Here is a 22611-nt window from a genome sequence, read left to right as displayed (position 1 = left end):
TGCACGTCATGCTCTGCTCTCATCTCACACAAACACTACACAGAGCTGTGACATCCACAAGAACATGCACAGTACTGTACGTAGTTCGCAATAGCTTTGTTGTATTAGCATGCATGCAAAATGTTTCAGAAATGCACGTACGCAAACGAAACAAGAAAACACGGACTAGATTGATCTATATATATACAATACCAAAAAACGTGTAGTTCGATACTTTAGCGTACAAATTCTTTACCGAAAATCCGAAATCACCGAACTGATGATACCTTCTAGTTACCCAGCCGCGCAAACGCCGTCCGGCACGCAGCGAGCCTACGCGGCCGAGGGCGCCGGGAAGTACTTGTACTTCACGGCGCCGGCCTCAACAAGAGCTCCACGTAGCAGGCTGGTGGTCTCGTCGCCGGCCTTGTAGTCGAGGCCCTCGTCGTTGTAGATGTCCCACCATTTCTTCACAAGCATCTTGATGTCGTCCCTATCCATGTTGGCCTCCTCGCCGGTGAACCTCCACGGCTTTGAACCCTGCATATATAGATGCATGCATGCCATGGAATTAAACATCAATCATGAATTCACAATTTAAGAATCATCTATGAGGAAATTGATGACAAGGACGTACCGCAGCGCAGTAGTGCACGACCTTGACCTTCTCCAGCTCGACGTTCTCGGGGTGCCTCCAGAGCATGGCGAGCACGAGGTTGTACACGGGCAGGATGGGCTTGTAGACGTCCTTGAAGAACATGTTGAGGAAGTCCTGCTCGGCGAAGGGGGTGGGGTCGGTGACGACGAGCCTGTCGAGGAGGGCCTTGGCGGTGGCGACGCTGGGCTCGTGCACGAACATGCCGGCGTTGAAGTAGAGCGGCGGCGGGGCCACGCCCAGCTCGCGCTCCGGCCACGCCACCCGTTGCGGGCACTGCTGGCAGTAGCCGATCTTGTACTGCGGGGTGTGGCTCCACGTCTTCTCGCAGAAGCAGTCCATGACGGCGTAGAAGCTGCCCTTGTCGAGGTCGAAGAGGTGGTCGATGTTGTCGTACACCTGGATGTCCGCGTCCAGGTACACCATCCTCTCGTACTCCACGAACTACGCACGTACACCGAATACATCAGCGTCGTCGTCACCGTCGAACCAACGATCAAACTGAAGGAAAGATGTAAGTAGGTGATATACACGTACCTCCCAGATGCGGAGCTTGGAGTAGTTGATGACGTAGTAGGCCATGGCGAACTGGGTCTGGCTCTCCGGCGGGTAGACGGGCACGATCTCCCGGACGACGCAGCCTTGCTGGAGCAGCTTCTGGCGGTGCTCCCCGGGGACGTCCGGGAGCACGGCCACCATGAGCGGGTAGGCGGAGTTGACGGCGCGGAGGCCCTTGGCCAGGCCCACCACGCCCTTCTAGTAGAGTTAATTGCAGTACACTATCATGGCACCATGTAACAATCAGTATCAATAGTCATTTTCTTTTACGTGTCACTACCATCTCATAGCCTAATTGTTGCAATACGATCTGACAGCCTTATAACTGTAAGACGTAATGTTTTGGAAAGTGCTCGACACCCTATAGGGGTGTGGCTATCTCATTATATAAGGGTACCCAAGTGGTACAATACAATATACAGTATATGCATACAGAGCTACGTATATACAGTCTAACACCCTCCCTCAATCTTAACTGTGGCCTGAAGTACAAAACAAGTTAAGATTGCGCCTACAGCCTACAAACTGTGGTTGTGGAAGAGGCTTCGTGAAGATGTCAGCAAGTTGATCCTTTGATGAGATGAACTTGATAGAAAGTAGCTTGTGTGCAACACGTTCCCGAACAAAGTGATAGTCCACTTCAATGTGTTTAGTCCTAGCATGAAACACCGGGTTGGATGAAAGATAGGTAGCATCAATGTTGTCACACCACAGTATTGGAGGATGAGCTTGAGTAACATGCAACTCTCTCAATAGAGACTGTACCCATATAATCTCAGCAGTCGCGTCAGCAACAGCTTTGTACTTAGCTTCAGTACTACTGCGAGACACTGTTGCTTGCTGACGAGCATTCCAGGCGATCAAGTTAGGACCTAGAAATACCGCATATCCCCCCGTGGATCGCCTGTCGTCAGGACTACCAGCCCAGTCCGCATTAGAGAAAGCACACAATTCCAACGAAGGTGCCGGCTGAAGAAGCAAGCCATAGGAAGCAGTAAGGCTGGCATAGCGCAAAATACGTTTCACTGCTGACCAATGAGATGTCATGGGTGCATGCAGAAATTGACACACACGGTTGACTGCGTAGGAGATATCAGGCCGAGTAATGGTGAGGTATTGTAGACCACCAACAAGGCTACGATACTCAGTAGCATCATCAGAGGATAGAGAATCACCATCAACAGCAGACAACCGATCAGTGGCAGACATCGGGGTGATAGCGTGTTTGCATGTGAGCATACCAGCACGTCGCAACAAGTCCAAGGAGTACTTCTTCTGAGTGAGAGTCAGCCCAGCAGAAGAACGTGAAACCTCCAGACCAAGGAAAAAATGCAGAGCACCTAAATCTTTGACAGCAAAATCAGCACTGAGGGCACTCACAAGATGATCAGCAGCAGAGTCAGAGGAACTGATGAGAATGATGTCATCAACATATACCAAAAGATACATCGTAACCTCGGGGCGCTGTAGGAGAAAGAGCGACGTATCAGCAGTGGAGGGAGTAAACCCAAGAGCCCGAAGAACAGATCCAAGGCAAGCATGCCACGCACGAGGGGCTTGCTTGAGTCCATACAATGCCTTAACCAGACAACATAGATGATGAGGGCGAGCCGGATCATCAAAACCAGGTGGCTGACGCATATAAACCTCCTCCTCCAGAACTCCATGGAGAAAAGCATTATGTACATCAAGCTGACGAAGGAACCATCCTCTAGTAACAGCAAGAGACAGTAGCAATCGAATGGTAGTGGGCTTGATGACTGGACTGAACGTGTCTTCATAATCAAGACCATACCTTTGTTTGAAGCCCTTGGCAACCAGCCGTGCCTTGTAGCGTTCAATGGAGCCATCAGCATTGCCGTTTGACTTTAAAAACCCACTTGGAATCAATAACATTGACACCAGAAACTGGAGGAACAAGGCGCCAAGTATTATTCTTATGGAGAGCCTGACCTTCCTATTCCATTGCCATATGCCAGTATGGAATACTGAGTGCAGCCTGAAAATGACGAGGCTCGGCAGTGGGATCAGCAGCAACGTGAGCCATACACGCAGCCAGCCACGCAACCGTACCATCCGTGCGTTCCTTTGGACAAAGAACACCGGATTGGCTACGTGTGCGAGGACGATGCGTGACAGCAGGCAGGACAAGCGGTGTTGGTGCAGGAGATGATGGAGCCGTGACCGCCAACGCAGGGCTGGCCGGCAGCCCGGGATCCGGCGAAGCAGTAGCCAGCCCAGGCGAGGCCGGCTGGGAGCCGGGCGTGGCAACGGCCGACACAGGAGAGGCCGGCTGAGCACCGGGCGAGGCAGCCTCAGCTGGCGCCGGCGGGACCAGCAGCGTGGAGCCACGCGTCGGCGTGACAGGCGGGCGGGCTCCACCCGTTGTGCATGGCGCAGCGACGTCGCGCGGGACGGAGGCCACGGGCGAGGCGCAGTCGGGCTGGCGGGCGGGGCGAACGCCACCCGCGATGCATGGCCCATGCACGTCGCGCAGGGGAGCCATCACGGGCGAGGCAGGAACGGGCGGGCGGGCGGGGCAAACTCCACCCGCTGTGCATGGCCCATGCACGTCCTGAGCAGGAGAGTCGTCCGGAATCCTCTCCTCAAGTAGTTCCAGGCGAGCGCCACGTCCAATACCTGCAGCATGATTAGGAAGCAACGCAGGGGTATATGCAACATCAACAAATTGGTCAGGCGAAGGTATAGGCATTGGCACTTGTGACGGATGACCGGTAGGGAGAGTCGGAAGTGTGCGAAAGGGGAACATGTTTTCATCAAACACAACGTCACGAGAGATGTAGACACGATTGGTAGGGACATGTAAGCATTTGTACCCTTTGTGAAGAGAACTATACCCTAGAAAAACACACTTCTTGGACCGAAACTCAAGCTTATGTTTGTTATACAGACGGAGATGAGGCCAACATGCACACCCGAACACTTTGAAAAAGGTGTAGTCTGGAATTTCATTAAGTAGGAGTTCAAGTGGGGTTTTCATTTTTAGAAGTCGCGAGGGAAGCCTATTTATAAGGAAACAGGCTGTGGAGAAGGCATCACTCCAAAAACGAAATGGGACAGAAGCATGAGCTAGTAGGGTTAGTCCTGTTTCCACAAGATGACGATGCTTACGTTCGGCAGTTCCATTTTGCTGATGCGTATGAGGACATGATACACGATGTGAGATCCCAATCTTGTTAAAGAACAAGTTGAGGTGGTGGTATTCACCCCCCCCCCCCAGTCGGATTGCACATGAATGATTTTGTGCTTAAGGAGACGCTCAACGTGGGCTTGAAACTGAACAAAGACATCAAATACATCAGACTTGCGCTTAATAAGATATAGCCAAGTAAACCGACTGTAAGCATCAATAAAACTGACATAATAATTGTGACCACTCACGGACGTTTGGGCATGACCCCATACATCGGAAAACACAAGCTCAAGAGGATGTGTCACAACACGACTAGAATCTGAAAACGGAAGTTGATGACTCTTGCCCTGCTGATAGGCATCACAGATAGTTTCAGCATTTTTATTGGACGCAACTAGTAGATCAAGACGATGCAATAGATGTCGAACTATGGGGTCCGCCGGGTGACCAAGGCGTGCATGCCAGTGTGTAGACGGCACACGTACACTAGTGAACACCTGGGGAGAAGACGGCGTGGAAGGTGGTGGCGGCGCATCAAGAGCATATAGGCCATGCCGAAGGCGACCACTAAGTAGAATGGCCCTCGTGTCCCGGTCCTTGATAAAGAAACGAAAAGGGTGAAACTCAGCAAGGACATTATTATCATGAGTAAGTTGAGGAATGGACAACAAACTGCACGTAGCGGAAGGAACTCGAAGGACATTGGAGAGATGCAATGGGCGAAAATTATGTGTAAGGAGAGAGGCCTGACCAACATGTGAGATGCGCATACCTACTCCGTTTGCGGTGTGAACTCGATCATGACCGCGATATGGCTCCTGAGTAGAGAGCTTGCTCATCTCGCTGGTGAGGTGGTTGGTGGCGCCAGTGTCCATGTACCAAGCAGGATCAATGGAGTAAGATGGCGTGCGTCCAGAATCATGACCCGTCACCGCAGCAGCAGCCTGCTTATCATTCCCTTTGCCATTGTTGCCAAAGCCAAGGAAGTCTTGCTTGTAGCGTCGATGGCAGCGAGAGGCAATGTGCCGCTCAATTCCACGGAGCTGGCAGGCCTGCGGGGCGCCACAAGAGGAGCAGCACGCCACCGGCCGATTGCCGCCCGTGATGGTCGGAGCATTGCCCCATGAAGCCTGTTGTGGTGACGACGCCGATCTGGTGTTGGAAGAAGAGGACCGCGGGAGCTTGCCACGAGTCGCACCATTGGCAGCGGCAAAGCCAAGGGAGACACGGCGTGCCTTGATGCGCTGTTCACGGCCAAGGAGCCATGCATAGAGCTCACGAGATGGTAGCGGATCATCATGGCCGCGGACATTCTCAATAAGATTGTCATAATCATCATCAAGCCCGTTAAGCACAAAGGTGGTGAACTCCTCATCCTGTAGCGGCTGGCCAACAGAGGCCAACATGTCGGCTAGACCCCGCATCTTGTTGAAGTAGTCCGTGATGCTGAGGTCACCAAGCTTAGTCTCACCCAGCTCGGCGCGCCTGAGACTGGGAGGCAAAGCTTGTGTGAAGCGCCGCCCACACCTCCCGGGATGTAGCGGCGAAGATGACCAGCGAGGAGACGCTCGGGGTGAGCGAGGACTGGATGGCGGAGAGGATGGCTTGATCCTGAGCCACCCACGTGTGATACGCCGGGTGATGAGGCGGCGGACACGGGATAGAGCCGTCGACGTAGCCCTCGAGGTAGCGACTCCACAGAAGAGGCAGCACATGGGCACGCCAGGACAAGTAGTTGTTCGGCGCAAGCTTCACCGGCAGGAGATGCGAGAGGTAGAACGGAGACGGCAGCGCGGCCGGGTCAGCATGCACCGGTGGCGGGGCATAGAAACCCATCGACGGGGCCGCCCCAGGATGACCAGCGGCCACCGAGTAGGGCGGGGCTCCAGAGGAACCAATCACGGGGGGACCGTAGGGTTCCATGGCAGCAGCCCCGTAGTGCGACGCAGCCGCAGCTCCCTGGGACGGCTAAAGCAGCGCAGGGTAGACCATCGGCGGCGAGTAGTGGTGCGGTGTAGACGGCCCATAGATCATCGGCGGCGGCAGCACAGACTGGTGCGGCGGCGGCGCGCCATAGTAGGGCGGAGGATGTTGGGGAATGTCGCATGGGAAACAAAAATTTTCCTACGCGCACGAAGACCTATCATGGTGATGTCCATCTACGAGAGGGGATGAGTGATCTACGTACCCTTGTAGATCGTACAGCAGAAGCGATGTGAGATCGCGGTTGATGTAGTGGAACGTCCTCACGTCCCTCGATCCGCCCCGCGAACAATCCCGCGATCAGTCCCACGATCTAGTACCGAACGGACGGCACCTCCGCGTTCAGCACACGTACAGCTCGACGATGATCTCGGCCTTCTTGATCCAGCAAGAGAGACGGAGAGGTAGAAGAGTTCTCCGGCAGCGTGACGGCGCTCCGGAGGTTGGTGGTGATCTTGTCTCAGCAGGGCTCCGCCCGAGCTCCGCAGAAACACGATCTAGAGGGAAAACTATGGAGGTATGTGGTCGGGCAGCCGTGAGAAAGTCGTCTCAAATCAGCCCTAAAACCTCCGTATATATAGGTGGGAGGGAGGGGAGGAGGCAGCCTCAAAACCTAAAGGTTTGGCCGAAATTGGAGGTGGAGGAGTCCTACTCCAATCCTACTTGGAGTAGGATTCCACCTTCCCACTTGGAAACTCTTTCCACCTTGTGTTTTTTCCTTCTCAAACCTTATGGGCCTTAGTGGGAACTTATTCCAGCCCACTAGGGGCTGGTTTATCTCTTCCCATAGCCCATGAGACCCCTTGGGGCGTGATACCCCTCCCGATGGTCCCCGGCACCCCTCCCGGCACTCCCGGTACACTACCGATGAGCCTGAAACTTTTCCGGTAATGCACGAAAACCTTCCGGTAACCAAATGAGGTCATCCTATATATCAATCTTCGTTTCCGGACCATTCCGGAAACCCTCGTGACGTCCGTGATCTCATCCGGGACTCCGAACAACATTCGGTAACCAACCATATAACTCAAATACGCATAAAACAACGTCGAACCTTAAGTGTGCAGACCCTGCGGGTTCGAGAACTATGTAGACATGACCCGAGAGACTCCTCGGTCAATATCCAATAGCGGGACCTGGATGCCCATATTGGATCCTACATATTCTACGAAGATCTTATCGTTTGAACCTCAGTGCCAAGGATTCATATAATCCCGTATGTCATTCCCTTTGTCCTTCGGTATGTTACTTGCCCGAGATTCGATCGTTAGTATCCGCATACCTATTTCAATCTCGTTTACCGGCAAGTCTCTTTACTCGTTCCGTAATACAAGATCCCGCAACTTACATTAAGTTACATTGCTTGCAAGGCTTGTGTGTGATGTTGTATTACCGAGTGGGCCCCGAGATACCTCTCCGTCACACGGAGTGACAAATCCCAGTCTTGATCCATACTAACTCAACTAACACCTTCGGAGATACCTGTAGAGCATCTTTATAGTCACCCAGTTACGTTGCGACGTTTGATACACACAAAGCATTCCTCCGGTGTGAGTGAGTTATATGATCTCATGGTCATAGGAATAAATACTTGACACGCAGAAAACAGTAGCAACAAAATGACACGATCAACATGCTACGTCTATTAGTTTGGGTCTAGTCCATCACATGATTCTCCTAATGATGTGATCCCGTTATCAAGTGACAACACTTGCCTATGGCCAGGAAACCTTGACCATCTTTGATCAACGAGCTAGTCAACTAGAGGCTTACTAGGGACAGTGTTTTGTCTATGTATCCACACAAGTATTATGTTTCCAACTAATACAATTATAGCATGGATAATAAACGATTATCATGAACTAAGAAATATAATAATAACTAATTTATTATTGCCTCTAGGGCATATTTCCAACAGTCTCCCACTTGCACTAGAGTCAATAATCTAGTTCACATCACCATGTGATTCCAACGAATCCAACACCCGTATAGTTATGGGGTCTGATCACGTCTTGCTTGTGAGAGAGGTTTTTAGTCAACGGCTCTGAAACTTTCAGATCCGTGCGTTCTTTACAAATCTTTATGTCATCTTATAGATGCTGCTACTACGTGCTATTCGGAAATGCTCCAAATATCTACTCTACTGTATGAATCCGTTTCACTACCCATAGTTATTCAGATTAGTGTCAAAGCTTGCATCAACGTAACCCTTTACGACGAACTCTTTAACCACCTCCATAATCGAGAAAAATTCCTCAGTCCATTTGTTACCAAGGATAAATTTTGACCGCTGCTAGTGATTCAATCATGGATCACTCTCTGTACCTCTCAACAGACTTTGAGTCAAGGCACACAGCATGGCATACTTTAGATTCTACGGCTAAGGCATAGAAGACGACCTTCGTCTATTCTCTTTATTCTGCCGTGGTCGGGTTTTGAGTCTTACTCAAATTCACACCTTACAACGCAACCAAGAACTCCTTCTTTGTTGATCTATTTTGAACTCCTTCAAAACTTGTCAAGGCATGCATCTTGTTGAAACTTCCATTAAGCGCTTTCGATCTATCTCCATAGATCTTTGATGCTCAACGTTCAAGTAGCTCAATCCAGGTATTCCTTTGAAAACTCCTTTCAAACAACCTTGTATGCTTTACAGAAATTCTACATTACTTCTGATCCACAATATGTCAACCACATATACTTATCAGAAATTCTATAGTGCTCCCACTCACTTCTTTGGAAATACAAGTTTCTCACAAACTTTGTACAAACCCAAAATCTTTGATCATCTCATCAAAGTGTATATTCCAACTCCGAGATGCTTGCACCAGTCCACTGAAGGATCGCTGGAGCTTGCATACTTGCTAGTATCTTTAGGATCGACAAAACCTTCTGGTTGTATCACATACAATGTTTGCTCAAGGAAACCGTCGAGAAAACAATGTTTTGATATCCTACGTGCAATATTTCATAAATAATGCATCAACAACTAACATAATTCTAACAGACCTTTAGCATCGCTACGAGTGAGAAAGTCTCATCACAGTCAACTGTTTGATCTTGTCGAAAACATCTTTGCGACAAGTCGAGCTTTTCTTAATAGTGACTTATCACCATCATCGTCTGTCTTCCTTTAAAGATCCATTTTTACTCAATAGTCCTATGACCATCAAGTAGTTCTACCAAAGTCTTCACTTTGTTTTCACACATGGATCCTCTCTCGGATTTCATGGCTTCCAGCCATTTGTCGGAATCTGGGCCCACCATCGCTTTCTCCATAACTCGTAGGTTCACTGTTGCTCAACAACATGACCTCCAAGACAGGGTTACCGTACTACTCTGCAGCAGTATGCGACCTTGTCGACCTACGAGGTTTGTAGTAACTTGATTCGAAGCTCAATGATCACCATTATCAGCTTCTACTTCAATTGGTGTAGGCGCCACAGGAACAACTTCCTACGCCCTGCTACACACTAGTTGAAGTGATGGTTCAATAACCTCATCAAGTTCTACTACCCTCCCACTCAATTCTTTCGAGAGAAACCTTTCCTCGAGAAAGGATCCGTTTCTAGAAACAAACACTTTGCTTTCGGATCTGAGATAGGAGATGTACCCAACTGTTTTGGATATCCTATGAAGATGCATTTATCCGCTTTGGGTTCGAGCTTATCAGACTTAAACCTTTTCACATAAGTGTCGAAACCCCAAACTTTCATGAAACGACAGTTTAGATTTCTCTAAACCTCAGTCTATACTGTGTCATCTCAACGGAAATACGCGGTGCCCTATTTAAAGTGAATGCGGTTGTCTCTAATGCATAACCCATAAACGATAGTGGTAATTCGATAAGAGACATCACAGTATGCACCATACTAAATAGTGCGTGGCTATGACGTTCAGACACATCATCACACTATGATGTTCCAGGTGGCATGAACTGTGAAACAATTTCCACATTGTCTTAACTGTGTACCAAAAACTCGTAACTCAGATATTCATTTCTATGATCATATCGTAGACACTTCATCCTCTTGTTACGACGAACTTCACTCTGAAACGGAATTGAACTTTTCAATATTTCAGACTTGTGATTCATTAAGTAAATACTCCTGTATCTACTCAAGTGGTCAGTGAAGTAAGAACATAATGATATCCACTGCGTGCCTCAGCACTCATTGGACTGCATACATCAAATGTATCACTTCCAACAAGTTACTATATTGTTTCATCTCAATGAAAATAAGGCCTTGCTCATGTGGTATGATTTGCATGTCACTAGTGATTCAAAATCAAGTGAGTATAAAGATCCATCAGCATGGAGCCTCTTCATGCAATTTATACTAACATGACTCAAGCCGCAGTGCCACAAGTAAGTGGTACTATCATCATTACCTCGTATCTTTTGGCACCAATATTATGAACATGTGTAACACTACGATCGAGATTCAATAAACCATTAAAGGTGATTATTCAAGCAAACAGAGTAACCATTGTTCTCTTTAAATGAATAATCGTATTGCAACAAACACGATCCAATCATGTTCATGCTTAACGCAAGCACCAAATAACAATTATTTCGGTTTAACACCAATCCCGATGGTAGAGGGAGCGTGCGACGTTTGATCATATCAACCTTGGAAACACTTCCAACACGTATCGTCACCTCGCCTTTAGCTAGTCTCCGTTTACGCCGTAGCTTTCATTTCGCGTTACTAATCACTTAGCAACCGAACTAGTATCCAATACCCTCGTGCTACTAGGAGTACTAGTAAAGTACACATCAACATTATGTATATCAAATATACTCCTCTCGACTTTTGCCAGCCTTCTTATCTACCAAGTATCTAGAGTTGCTCCGCCTCAATGACTGTTCCCCTCATTAGAGAAGCACTTAGTCTCGGGTTTGGGTTTAGTCTTGGGTCTCTTCATTAGCGCAGCAACTGTTTTGCTGTTTCACGAAGTATCCCTTCTAGCCCTCGCCTTTCTTGAAACTTAGTGGTTTTACTAACCATCAACTATTGATGCTCCTTTTTGATTTCTACTTTCGCAGTGTCAAAACATCACGAATCGCTCAAGGATCATTGTATCTATCCTTGATATGTTATAGTTCATCACGAAGCTCTCATAGCTTGGTGGCAGTGACTTTGGAGAACCATCACTATCTCATCTGGAAGATTAACTCCCACCTGATTCAAGTGATTGTCGTACTCAGACAATCTGAGCACACGCTCAACGATTGAGCTTTTCTCCTTTACTTTGTGGACAAAGAATCTTGTTTGGAGGTCTCGTACCTCTTAACAAGGGCACAAGCATGAAATCACAATTTCATCTCTTCGGAACATCAATTATGTTCCGTGACGTTTTACAACGTTTTCGGCGCCTTGCTTCTAAGCCATTAAGTATCTTGCACTGAACTATCGTGTAGTCATCAGTAACGTGTATGTCGGATGTTCATAGCATCCACAGACGACGCTCGAGGTGCAGCACACCGAGTGGTGCATTAAGGACATAAGCCTTCTGCGTAGCAACGAGGACAATCCTCGGTTTTACAGACTCAGTCTGCAAAGGTTGCTACTATCAATTTTCAACTAAATTTTCTCTAGGAACATATAAAAACAATAGAGCTATAGCGCAAGCTACATCGTAATTCGCAAAGACCATTAGACTATGTTCATGACAATTAGTTCAATTAATCATATTACTTAAGAACTCCCACTCAAAAAGTACATCTCTCTAGTCATTTGAGTGGTACATGATCCAAATTCGCTATCTCAAGTCCGATCATCACGTGAGTCGAGAATAGTTTCAGTGGTAAGCATCCCTATGCTAATCATATCAACTATACGATTCATGCTCGACCTTTCGGTCTCATGTGTTCCGAGGCCATGTCTGCACATGCTAGGCTCGTCAAGCTTAACCCGAGTGTTCCGCGTGTGCAACTGTTTTGCACCCGTTGTATGTGAACGTTGAGTCTATCACACCCGATCATCACGTGGTGTCTCGAAACGAAGAACTGTCGCAACGGTGCACAGTCGGGGAGAACACAATTTCGTCTTGAAATTTTAGTGAGAGATCACCTCATAATGCTACCGTCGTTGTAAGCAAAATAAGGTGCATAAAAGGATTAACATCACATGCAATTCATAAGTGACATGATATGGCCATCATCACGTGCTTCTTGATCTCCATCACCAAAGCACCGGCACGATCTTCTTGTCACCGGCGCCACACCATGATCATCCATCAACGTGTTGCCATCGGGGTTGTCGTGCTACTTATGCTATTACTACTAAAGCTACATCCTAGCAAAATAGTAAACGCATCTGCAAGCACAAACGTTAGTATAAAGACAACCCTATGGCTCCTGCCGGTTGCCGTACCATCGACGTGCAAGTCGATATTTCTATTACAACATGATCATCTCATACATCCAATATATCACATCACATCGTTGGCCATATCACATCACAATCATACCCTGCAAAAACAAGTTAGACGTCCTCTAATTTTGTTGTTGCATGTTTTACGTGGTGACCGAGGGTATCTAGTAGGATCGCATCTTACTTACGCAAACACCACAACGGAGATATATGAGTTGCTATTTAACCTCATCCGAGGACCTCCTCGGTCAAATCCAATTCAACTAAAGTTGGAGAAACAGTCACTTGCCAGTCATCTTTGAGCAAAGGGGGTTACTCGTAACGATGAAACCAGTCTCTCGTAAGCGTACGAGTAATGTCGGTCCAAGCCGCTTCAATCCAACAATACCGCGGAATCAAGAAAAGACTAAGGAGGGCAGCAAAACGCACATCACCGCCCACAAAAACTTTTGTGTTCTACTCGAGAAGACATCTACGCATGAACCTAGCTCATGATGCCACTGTTGGGGAACGTCGCATGGGAAACAAAAATTTTCCTACGCGCACGAAGACCTATCATGGTGATGTCCATCTACGAGAGGGGATGAGTGATCTACGTACCCTTGTAGATCGTACAGCAGAAGCGATGTGAGATCGCGGTTGATGTAGTGGAACGTCCTCACGTCCCTCGATCCGCCCCGCGAACAATCCCGCGATCAGTCCCACGATCTAGTACCGAACGGACGGCACCTCCGCGTTCAGCACACGTACAGCTCGACGATGATCTCGGCCTTCTTGATCCAGCAAGAGAGACGGAGAGGTAGAAGAGTTCTCCGGCAGCGTGACGGCGCTCCGGAGGTTGGTGGTGATCTTGTCTCAGCAGGGCTCCGCCCGAGCTCCGCAGAAACACGATCTAGAGGGAAAACTATGGAGGTATGTGGTCGGGCAGCCGTGAGAAAGTCGTCTCAAATCAGCCCTAAAACCTCCGTATATATAGGTGGGAGGGAGGGGAGGAGGCAGCCTCAAAACCTAAAGGTTTGGCCGAAATTGGAGGTGGAGGAGTCCTACTCCAATCCTACTTGGAGTAGGATTCCACCTTCCCACTTGGAAACTCTTTCCACCTTGTGTTTTTTCCTTCTCAAACCTTATGGGCCTTAGTGGGAACTTATTCCAGCCCACTAGGGGCTGGTTTATCTCTTCCCATAGCCCATGAGACCCCTTGGGGCGTGATACCCCTCCCGATGGTCCCCGGCACCCCTCCCGGCACTCCCGGTACACTACCGATGAGCCCGAAACTTTTCCGGTAATGCACGAAAACCTTCCGGTAACCAAATGAGGTCATCCTATATATCAATCTTCGTTTCCGGACCATTCCGGAAACCCTCGTGACGTCCGTGATCTCATCCGGGACTCCGAACAACATTCGGTAACCAACCATATAACTCAAATACGCATAAAACAACGTCGAACCTTAAGTGTGCAGACCCTGCGGGTTCGAGAACTATGTAGACATGACCCGAGAGACTCCTCGGTCAATATCCAATAGCGGGACCTGGATGCCCATATTGGATCCTACATATTCTACGAAGATCTTATCGTTTGAACCTCAGTGCCAAGGATTCATATAATCCCGTATGTCATTCCCTTTGTCCTTCGGTATGTTACTTGCCCGAGATTCGATCGTTAGTATCCGCATACCTATTTCAATCTCGTTTACCGGCAAGTCTCTTTACTCGTTCCGTAATACAAGATCCCGCAACTTACATTAAGTTACATTGCTTGCAAGGCTTGTGTGTGATGTTGTATTACCGAGTGGGCCCCGAGATACCTCTCCGTCACACGGAGTGACAAATCCCAGTCTTGATCCATACTAACTCAACTAACACCTTCGGAGATACCTGTAGAGCATCTTTATAGTCACCCAGTTACGTTGCGACGTTTGATACACACAAAGCATTCCTCCGGTGTGAGTGAGTTATATGATCTCATGGTCATAGGAATAAATACTTGACACGCAGAAAACAGTAGCAACAAAATGACACGATCAACATGCTACGTCTATTAGTTTGGGTCTAGTCCATCACATGATTCTCCTAATGATGTGATCCCGTTATCAAGTGACAACACTTGCCTATGGCCAGGAAACCTTGACCATCTTTGATCAACGAGCTAGTCAACTAGAGGCTTACTAGGGACAGTGTTTTGTCTATGTATCCACACAAGTATTATGTTTCCAACTAATACAATTATAGCATGGATAATAAACGATTATCATGAACTAAGAAATATAATAATAACTAATTTATTATTGCCTCTAGGGCATATTTCCAACAGAGGAGGCGCAGCATAGTGATGCGGCACCGATGACGCGCCGTAGGGGACCGTCCAGGAGGACGATGGCGGCGGGGCGCCATGGCCAGGGTGAGGCACACCAGAAGAGGCAGCAGCCCCAGGCTGGGCGGTGAGATCCGATCCAATCGGATGGCGGGGAGACGTCGGGGCCCCATAGGCTATCGCCAGGGGCCGGGAGGCGAGGAACGGCGACGCGGGGGCGAGGGCCGGCGCCATGGCAGTCGGGGCGACGCTAGAGGCTGGCGCGGCGCCAGGGGTCGGCGGCGGTGGTGGCGGTGTCGGTGCAGCGGAAGACATCGTAACCTAAACTGATACCATGTAAGACGTAATGTTTTGGGAAGTGCTCGACACCCTAAACGGGGTGTGTCTATCTCATTGTATAAGGGTACCCAAGGGGCACAATACAATATACAATATATGCATACAGGGCTACGTATATACAGTCTAACAATAACACGTATTGACGCTGTATCTGACGTACCGGGCCCGCATGTCAGTCTCCACGGTGGCGTACACGTATCGGCTCGGTCACTCACTCGAACCTGGTCGAACCCGACCAACACTCTTCTCTCTCTCGAACCTGGTTGAACCGGACCAACCCTCTTCTCTCGCTCGAACCCTAGCCTTGCTCTCCCCTCTCCCTCTCCGTGCGGCTCTCTGACGATGTCTACGGTGACTCCCGGCGGAGGTGACGTTGCGGGCGGCTACGGAGACCTCCCCGGCCTCGGGGTAGATGACCACGTAGGTCTTGCTGTGGACGATGGCGGCTCCTCCGACCATGATGAGGATTTGGAGGAGGAGGCGACGGTGTCCATGGAGCACAGGGTGAAGATGGCAGAGATCTGGGTGGCCAATCCTACCAGTAGCCATCACTGGACCAGTGGTGCTGGTGGCGGTGTGATGTAATTGCCTCTACTCTATCCCTGTTTTTGCTTCTTTGAATTTATTTCTTTTTTTGGGTTGTATCAATGGTAGAGGCTAGTTGTATCAATGGCAGAGGTTGTGTGTTGCTCATGGACTCTGAACCAGTGTGCCTGGACTCTATATGTGTGTTCTCCAGCTAGTTGTATCAATGGTAGAGTTTGTTTGTTGCTCCTGGACTCTGAACTAGTGCTCGTGTGACATTCCAAATTCATAGTACAGGTTGTGTGTTGCTCCTGTGCAATTCAGAATTCATAATAAAGGCTTTATATGCTTATAGTACGACTGATGAAGACAGCAAGTGCTTATGTGTGCTTATCTGAATTTTGATGTCTATGTGCTTATCTCAATATTTATGGTTATCAGTTTGCTTATCTGAATTTATATGGTTTCTTATCTGAATTTATATGCTTATGTGCTTATCTGAATTTTTATGTCTGAATTGTAGTTTGAATGATAATGTTTGGAAACTGAGGATTCACTTTGATTCTCAGCCAAATATTAGAGAGCAGGGCTTAGATTTGATTGACACAAACTTCAAACTGTAGGAACTAAAAAAGGAATATAAGCACAATTTAGTTCTCAACTTGCTAGTGAGGGCAACAACACCTTATTTAGCAGCAAGTGCAGCAACTGAACATGATAAATTAGCAGCAATAGTTTATCAACCACCTGTTCTTTATGATCTTAGTGAGCCTGCAGTTCTTGCTGTTGATCCAGAAGGTGTAGTTTTCGATAGCAGCCTTAGTCAGCCTACTGCCTTTTGCACCCAAGAGAGCATAAACTTCAGAAAGGACAATCTGGATGTTATGATGGAGGAAGAGCCATTGTTTGAACAGTCACATAATAGTAGTGATGCATATGACAGTGATAACAATTCAGATAACAGCTCACACTTAGGAAAGGAGGAAGAAGATGTACATCAATCTGAAGAGTCAGATTTTAGGAACAAACCTATTAGGACTATGATTGATGGTATTAAGGACAAGAAGATGGTGAGGTGGCATAGGAATAGAGAGAAAGGAAAGGTAGCTCAATGGGAGATTACACCACATTATGCTGAGAAGCTAGAGGTGGAAAAGGAAAGGGCTAGATACTGCAAACCTATCCAAGCTGGTGTTAATCTATGGCAAGTGAGTAGTGGGCAGCAAACACATGCTGAAACTTGGAACTGCATTCATGTGGCTGCAGAAAGTGGGACCTGTCTGGCATACCTTGCAACCATGCAATATCCGCAATTAACAAGGCAAAAAGATTTCCAGAGGAATATGTGTCCAAATTCTTTAAAAAACCTTTCTACCTTGCTTCTTATGAGCCAATGATATATCCTATTCCTGGGGAACATGATTGGACAAGGACAAGGGGACCAAACATAGAGCCACCCACATTTCATGTGAAGATGGGAAGAAAGAAAGAGAAGAGAATAAAGGGAAAATTTGAGGTTCCAAAACCAAAGGACAGTTCAGGAATGGCCACTATAACATGCAGCAAATGTGGGCTCCAAGGCCACAGATACACCAACTGCAGACAACAGTTGAGAGCAGAGTTGGCTCTGAGGAAAAACAGCATGTGGTAAGCATATTTTCTCATAATGTGCTTTCCAAGTATTGTCCTTTTGTGTTTATTTGCTTTGCAACTATTATGTTCATGTGTTCAATCCATTATTACAGGCTAGAACTGGAACATCACATCCTCCAACTACAAGATCACAACCTGGAGCTGCAAGACCAAGGAGGGAACCAAGATCACAGCCTCCCCCTGCAAGATCTACCAAAAGATCAACAAGTAGTGCCAGTGTTCATAGGCCTTTTACTACCCCAAGATTTGCTGCTCGAGCTTCATCATCAGCTCCTGGAGGTTCATCATCTGCTCCTGCCACTAGATTTGCTGCTGGAGCTTCATCATCAGCTCCTAGAGGTTCATGAGCTGCTCCTACACCAAGAAACCATTCTGGTTGGATGGCATTTTTTACTGCCAGTGGTAACCATGACTAATGATGTGTATTCAGAGTATTTTCTAGTTGTATGATCAGTACTAAATGATGTGTGATAAGTGATAAGTACTAAGTTCTATGATGTGTATTAAGTGAATTTGCTGGTTGTATGATCAGTACTAAGTGATGTGGCCTATGTGTTTTGGGTTCAAAAATAAGAATGCCTCAGATCTATTTATGTGTTCTTGGTGAGCTGATGATCAGGTTATATGATGTGTGATGTGATGGTCATGGTTCTGATCTATTTATGTGTTCATCATCTGTTTATAGCTACATGTTAGGAAATTAAGAGCTCTTTTTAGTTAGGAAATTAAGAGCTCTGTTTAGTTAGGAAATTAATAGCTAGCAGATTTCACATAATACAACAAATGGTCATGGTTCTTATTGCTCAAATGGTGTTATATCTGCTCTCTGATGTGCTTGATGGTATGGTTCTTATTGCTCTTTGATGGTCATGGTTCTTAAGATATACCCATCTATCAATGCAACAGGTGCTTCATGCTCATGGACACTTAAACACATACCCATCTATCAATGCAACAAATAAGATATTTCACATAATACAACATACTTGGGTTGAACAAAGATCAAGTCACTTAAGCATACATAATTCAGAGATTCTTTCATTACAACATTGGTACAAAAGGGCACCACATCTACCATACCATAGTGGACATTACAAACATAGCATAGTGGAGTTCAACATGCATTAAAGAACAACAATTCACAAAAGGGCACCACATCAACCATAGCATAGTGGACTTCATCTTCATCTGATCAGCTCATCCATCCAAAATGTCCCTCATCATCTTCAACTTCTCTTGGTTCTTCTCCAATGCCTTCAACTGATCAGCAATCTAAAGCTTCAGCTCATCCTTGCATTTAATGAGATTCTGAATTCCTTTCTTCAGACCATCAATGTGAAGGTTGAGCACCACAATGTCATTATTAAGTTTGTCCTCAGATTTTGTCAGTTTATCAACCCGAACCTTTAAATTGTAGTTCTCTTCACTTAGCTTCTCCTTCTCCTTCAAATGATTTGCCTTCTGGGTCCTAATGACCCTGCCTTGAGCTTCTGCAAGGTTCATAAGCACTGAATACTTCCCTTTAACTTCAATTATCTCTGCCTCTTTCTTCTCAATCTCAGACTTCATGACAGACACATCAGAACTAGAGCTCTCTGCACCATGGGCATTTACCTTCATATGGCTCAAATCCATGACCCTCTCCTGCTGGGCATTGAGCAGTTGATTCACATCTTCTACTAGTTTATCATAGTTTGCATCAAGATTTCTTTTCTCCTCTGTGAGGTGGTGAATTTTCAGTGAATTCTCCAAATTATCATCCCTCCTACCACTCCTACTGTTTTCCAACATTTCACAAAGTTTCAACAATGCATTTTGCATTGTGGGAGGCCACTCTTGGTCTACCCACCCAACAAAACCACAGTTTTGAGGTGGCTGCAATACAAAAAACACATATTATATTATTCCATAAAGAACACCAATAAAATAATTGCAAAAGTACTGACCACTACTTCAACTACTTGTAAGAAAATAGCAGCAATTGTAACTAAGCTGCATCTTTAGCAGTCCATCAATACCAGCACTTATAACTACTTGTAAAAAAATAACAGCAGTTGCACAAGTACTGACCACTACTTCCACTACTTGTAAAAAATGTCAGCACTTCCAACTAAGCCAGAATCTTTGAGCTAAGCTCCATGTTTAGAATCAATAAAAAAATATCAACACTTCCAACTAAGCCAGAATCCTGGAGCTAAGCTCCATCTTTAGTATTAAACAATCTGAGAGCACTTGCCCATTTGTAATAAACAATGACTGTGGTGGGATCAAGAACAATGACAGTCTGCATCTAACTAAGCTAACAGGGATCTAAAGAACCAACCAAAAACAATTAACTATGTAGTCTTCTATATTGACTAAACAGGAGGCACATTCTATATTGTTACATCAACAATTAGCTAATCTAACTAAGCTGAGCTAATTGCAGGGAACCAGCAGGTAGAAAAAACTGAAGCAACTTCATGCATCTTACCGGCTGAGCACATACTAAAAACCTCCTGCCTGTCTGAACTCCTTCGAATGCTACACGACGCTCAGGCGGCAGCCCATGCTCCAAGCAAACATACAGGGCAGAGTTCTCGATGCCCATGTAGTCTTGGTCGTCGTTGCTAGCGGGGATCTAAAGAAGTAACCAAAAAACAGAGATAAATCCCCAATGTGAAGAGACAGAAACCCTAAACCTAACCCTGGCTCTAAAATTACCTGGTACATCATGCCGTCGGAGGAAGAGCTGATGTCCAGGCTCGATAGGTCGTTGCTACTCTCATCCTCATAAACCATGGCGCGCCGGAGGTGGTGGCGGCCGACGAGGTTCGGCGACGAGAGGGGGGCAGAGTGCGAGGAGAGAAGAAGGGGGAAGGAGGGGACTGACTCGGTCGACCAGGTTGGAGCGAGACACAAATACCGACCGAACCGATTCATGCCGACTGACATGCGGGCCCGGTACGTCAGATACAGTGTCAATACGTGTTATACGGCTGTCCGATCATATTGGAACAATTAGGCTATGAGATGGTACTGACACGCAAAAAAAAATAACTATTGGTACCAATTCGTTACGTGGTGCCTAAGTGTGGTAGTGCCCTGCAATTAACTCTTCCAATAGTCGCCGGAGCCGGCGAGGAAAGTCACGTATGCCGCCCTCTTGGGCGCGTCCTCCATGATCCCCTTGAGCATGGGAGCCATGGATCTCTCTTGGCTTGGCTTGCTTGAAAGAAAGAATGGATGAGATGGATTTGTTGCGTGTTGTGGACTTGAGACTGTGTTTGTGTTTGATGCTTGATGAAGGTGCCTGCTAGCGTTTATATAGACTTGAGAGTGGGTGGTTCGAGTAGATCAGCCACGGAATGAAAAGCGTAGAAAAGGTGTCTGGACTGGAATGTCCGAAATGATGCTATTTTCTCGACCCGTTCATTTGGTTTTCTTTAACTCTGGTGTGAATCTTTTTTAGAAGAGCCTATTATTTTTGGACTGTGCTAACTTCCGATTGTTCGAAAGATAAACAACATATTTCCTAACTAATTTCTCATGCATACAGCTTTACTAACTAATCCGTGTGCGTAGTGGCAAAGGAGCGCATGCAACCAGCCTTAACATATGATTCCATGCACGCATACAAACTAAAGTCAAAACAGATGCTATCATCAAAAGTTTCTTTTATTTTAAAATTTTAATATGTTTCGTAGTTTAAAACATTGCTCCGATTCGAAATTCGTTTTTACATAAAAATCATCGCGACGAGATTTTTAAAACTAGATCCATGTTGACATGTTTCGACGACTTTTTTTAGTTTAAAGTTACCACACATGTACTACGTAACTTATCATGGTGTTTAGACTGAAGTTACAGGAGTGTTTCAAGTAGTTTTTATTACCTGGGCAAACGGTTATCACGATGTTCGTAAGTAAATTATCAAGTATGCAAATACCACCGTCTACAATTGGTGGCATGCCTCGACCGTGAGTTGTGCTCCACGTGCCGCATGGTATATGACTTGCTAATGGAAGTTCGCGGGTCATCACGCCAAGGCCCGTTTAGTTGTATGTCGGGCTGGTCTGTTGGCCACGTGCGATCATGTGTGTGGTTCGCAAAAAACATTCAATTTACGTAAAAGTTGGCAGGTGTATGTTTTGCAACTCGTTAGTTTCTCTGGGTCAAAATCATTGCGGTGTTTATACGTAAGTTATTTGGTCTGGTCAATAACTTTTACCCCGGGGTCAAAAAAGCTACCGGGAGCTGGTATGTGAGTTATCAGTTCTGTTGTGTATATATTACCAGTTATTTACACGTGATTTATCGGGGGTGTTTTCAACAACTTTTCTCTTGGGTTAAAAGTTAGCATGTCTCGGCAAAGTAAATTATCACTTATGTTGTGTGTATATTAGCATGCTATGTACACATAGGCTACTGCGGTGTTTTTAATAAATTTTATCACGATGTCAAAATTTACTATCGTGTTTGTATGCGAGTTATCATCTTTGTTGCGCATATAATTACCACACTATTATCATAGAGGTTACCGGAGGTATGTTTTTTCGAACAATTTTCATCATGGGGGTCAAAAGTTATCGTGGTATTTGTAGGTGTGTTATTACCTCTGATGTGCGTATATAACCATGCTTTTTTACATCAAAGTTATCAGGGGATAATTTTGAACAATTTTTATCTCGGGATAATTTTGAACAATTTTTATCTCGGGATTGAAAATTTATCGGGTTGTTTGTACATGAATTATCAGCTATATTATGCATATGTTATCATGTTATTTACACAAAAGTAACAATGTGTATGTATTTCAACACTCCCGCTCTCAACCCATGAGTAATATGAGTCTGAAGCTTCTTTTGTATCTCTCATAATTTCTTCGTAGGGGTTCCTGTCCGTTTTTCTATAAGTCAAAAAAATACCTTTTGTTTGTATGTGAGTTATCATTTTATTTTGTGTTCATTATTTGCTACTTACACAAAAGTTATCAAGATATGTTTTTCAACAGCCTTTTTCCCGTTAAAAATAATTATTGTGGTATTTGTATGTGAGTTGTAAGCTCTATTGTGTGTATATTATCATGCTAC

The 22611-nt window shown here is 46.3% G+C and overlaps 1 pseudogene; it reads right to left on the bottom strand.

The window, feature by feature from the left end:
* Positions 1-312: 312 nt before the first annotated feature.
* Positions 313-20725, bottom strand: LOC123429408 (annotated as a pseudogene).
* Positions 20726-22611: the final 1886 nt, after the last annotated feature.

Source organism: Hordeum vulgare, chromosome 2H (assembly GCF_904849725.1).
Source record: "Hordeum vulgare subsp. vulgare chromosome 2H, MorexV3_pseudomolecules_assembly, whole genome shotgun sequence".
In the NCBI taxonomy this organism is placed as follows: Eukaryota; Viridiplantae; Streptophyta; class Magnoliopsida; order Poales; family Poaceae; genus Hordeum; species Hordeum vulgare.
This window is presented reverse-complemented; position numbering and strand designations above follow the sequence as displayed.